Consider the following 3,673-nt stretch of genomic DNA (forward strand, 5'->3'; position numbering starts at 1 on the left):
CCGAGGTCCCGGTCCTTGGCTTGTGGGTGGCCATCTACATGGTGTGCCTCACGCGGTCCGCGCTCTGTGTGCAGGTCTGCGTCCGACTCGCTCCTTACAAGGGACCCGGCCATATCGGTGACCTCATTTTAACTCAGTCTCCTCTGCGAAGGCCCTATCTCTGACTAAGGCCACATTCCGAAACCCTGGGGCTGCGGACATTAACATAGGATGTTTTTTTTTTTTTTTTTGAAGGGGGAGGGTACATTTCGGCTTCTAACATCCATCCTGTAAGTTTGTTTTTGTTTTCGTTTTTGTTTTTTTAAATCTTGAGTTGGTAACAAGAACTGGTCCTGCCTGACTAGGTACCTTTCCTAATCTCTCTTCCCAGCTACCACCCAGACTGGAGTTTTTGCAACTCAAAAGCCTAACTTTGATGACTCAGGTTTCGAGGTCTGTTGTGACAGGTCTTTTCCAAAGCAATGGGCGCCTTCCATCTGGTCGCTTGGGTTGGAGTGACAGGTCTCAGAATACAGAAGCGTGTATAATGTGAGTAGAACCGTGTGTGTGTGTGTGTGTGTGTGTGTGAGGTATGGGAGTTGAAGACACATCAAATAATTCCCGAAAAACACCCTGTAAAATCAGCAATTTGCCATTATTTTTCTCACTGTATGCCAACCCCGTGTAGGTATTTTAGAAACGCTTTTTTTTTTTTTTTGGCATCTAACTTTCACGATAGACGAGTGGCACATTCGCACCGCTGGGCCCATTTTGCAAATGAGAAAACTGAGATTTGGAGAGGGACCCGTTCAAGTTCCTATTCCCAGTGCGGAGGAGCGGAAGCACAAAGCCGGGTCCAGTCGCGCGCCCGGCGCTCTGAGGCATTTCTCTTCCCCTCTGACGAGGACGACGGCGCTGAGCTCTTTTAGCGTTTTAGCGACGTGCCCTGAGTCCCCCCGGCCTTCCCTTCTGCTCTATCACCACCCTCCTCGAAACGGCGTGGGGCCGGGACAGGAGGCAAAGGAGGAGCCACGCCGCGATCTGAGCGTGGACCCGATGTCCTGCCCGAACGCGCGATGCGCCCTCCCGGTGGTGACACCTTCTCACCTGCTGGATCTTTTTTTTTTTTTTTTTTTTTAGGCGAGGCAACGCCTTGGTTGACCTCATAGATTGCAAGGACCTTGTCAGTTTACAATCCCTTATTTTAAAAAATTTTTTTTTACACCTACAGCACCTGGTCTTCCTAGGTGGTTTCTCCTCTAAGTACTAACCAGGCCCGACCCTGCTTAACTTCTGAGATCAGACAGGATCAGGCATGTTCGGGGTGGTGTGGCCCTAGACTTGTTGGATCCTATTAACTTTCGGAACAAATCCATGTAGTGCTTAGTAGAATTCCCAACTCATGGTTGAGACACCCAGGAAAAGTCACACACCCGGTGCCCTTAGTTACTAAGGGGAGGGACTGGTATCCACATGTCTGGATTTAGGGCAGAAGAAAGAGGCTGAGTGCTGCCTGGAGCAGAAGAATGGATTTTTCCCTGGAGGAGACGGAAGACTCTGAAGCTTTGGCAGAAGGTCAGGGCACTCGGAGTGTGGCGGGTGACTCTGGCTGGCTTACAGCATTTCAGCATATGCCCGGGGTCACCGTCCTGCTCGATGGCAGAGTAGTCATGTCAGCCAACTGCAGGCTTCACGTTACCCCTTTTTAGAACACATACACGCACACGCATGCACACACATGTACACACACATGCACGCATGGGGTCGACCCTTAAACAAGGAAACGATTTTGATGCACCTTTAAACTAACCCAAAGTCACACTTTGACAGTTTTCATCGACTAATTACATGCTCACCATCGTCTGGAAAAGTGCCCATTTGGGGTCTCGAGGACTGTGGGAGTCCTCAGCTGGAAAGCTGGGGTGCGGACAGGAGACGTCAGTTATCCTGACCCTGGGGATTTGGGAGCCCGCCGGGGCCCAGGGAAGCAGAGAGGACCCCGGGAAGGCTGCGGGTGGCCGTCCCCAGAGCCGCACTGGGTCTGGGCCCCGCTTCCGCCTGTGGGGAACCAGGGAGGGGGCAGCGACCTGCTCCAGAGGCGGAGAACGAGGCAGACGCCGCAGACCCACAGACGGGCATCTCGGAAGCTGTCAATAGACCGGCTCCTCGGCTTCCTTTCGCTTGTTTATACTTCTTCCAATCGGGGCCTTTGGGTCTCTTCTCCTTTTTTTACTTTTCTCTCCCCCTCTTCTTCTCTCCTCCCCTTCCCTCCCTTTCCCTCTTCCCCTTTCCTTTCTTTTCTTCTTAAGATGCATAAATGAACATTCCATCTCCCAGACTCATGGGGGGTGTTGATTAGCTAACCTCTGCTAAGGATTTACTTAGGGACTGATGATTTGCAATGATCACTTCAGTAAATTCTAGGATTAGCTCAAAAGACATCATCCCTATTTTACAGATGCAAAGCCCGAGTCTCAGAAATGAAATAGTGTGCTCACAGCCACCCGGCCAGCAAGTCACAGCTGCCCAAATACAAGCAGAGCCCTTCCCGCGAGGCATGTCTGAGCTTCTCCTGACCTCCTCCCGCCCAGGCCAAGCAAGGGAGGCTGTGTCGAGGGTGGGGACAGTCCTCTTCTTCATCCCGATGCAATTGCGGGACCAGCTGTTTGAACGAAGCTGTGGGAAGTGTTCAGGGCAGCTCAGGCCACTGTCTGAAGAAATGCAGAGCCAAAGCTAAGAGGCGGCAGAGCTGGGACCTGGGCTCTCACTGAAGCCCCACGTGGCGGCCCAGGTGTCCTGCCCTGGGAGGGCCTGGCGGTGGGCAGCACAGGTGAAGAGATGCTCCAGTCTTTCCGGGCGCAGGAAGTGGCAGCAGGAGCCACGGGGGTCTCACAGGTGAGACGCGTCAGGTGTGCCCCATCGTGGCCATGCAAAGACCTGTTGCTGATACGGGTGTAAGGATCGTCTCTAAGCACTCATATTTCTCTTCTCAAAAGTGCAGGTGTCCCAGGGAGATGAGGCAGAAAAGGGCTGGCTGTCCGGGAAAGGCACCCCTCCAAATCACGTTACTGCACCTATAAACTACGCAGAGCGCTGATGGCCTCGGAGGGCCGTCCTGAGAATTAAGGTGAAAACCAGTGCTGAGCACCTAGCCCAGGGCCGGACTTACACAAATGTGTGATGATGTCCCTCCCTCCCTCCCTCCCTTCCTTCCATCCTCCCTCCCTTCCTCCCTCCCTCCCTCCCTCCCTCCCTCCCTCCCTTCCTTCCTCTCTCCCTTCCTCCAATAGTGATTACAATGCCAAGCTTCGTGCAAGCACAGGGCTGCCAGGTAGAGCATTTCAGACACCTGACAAATTCCTTCCAGTGTAAGTATGTCTCAACTATTGCATGGGGCATGGTTTATACCAAAAAGAAAAAAAAAAAAAAAAAAAAATATATATATATATATATATATATATATATATATATATATATATATATATATATATATAATTTATCTGATTTTCAAATTTAACCAGATGCCTCATAGGTAAATTTGCTAAACCCGTTGACTTTACCTGGTGCCAAGGAGGCACGAGCTGCGAATGTGACAGATACTGCCCTGCGCGCCGGGCGGGGTGGGGGACAGGCAGCCTGCTCCCCTTTCGCCCACCCCTCTCCCTTTATTCGATCCTCTTTCTGTCCCTCTCGA

The 3,673-nt window shown here is 51.8% G+C and overlaps 1 pseudogene; it reads right to left on the reverse strand.

Moving 5' to 3' along the window:
- Positions 1-1,201: 1,201 nt before the first annotated feature.
- LOC118601423 lies at positions 1,202-1,320 on the reverse strand (annotated as a pseudogene).
- Positions 1,321-3,673: the final 2,353 nt, after the last annotated feature.

Source organism: Rousettus aegyptiacus, unplaced genomic scaffold (genome assembly GCF_014176215.1).
Source record: "Rousettus aegyptiacus isolate mRouAeg1 unplaced genomic scaffold, mRouAeg1.p scaffold_m13_p_3, whole genome shotgun sequence".
Lineage (NCBI taxonomy): Eukaryota > Metazoa > Chordata > Mammalia > Chiroptera > Pteropodidae > Rousettus > Rousettus aegyptiacus.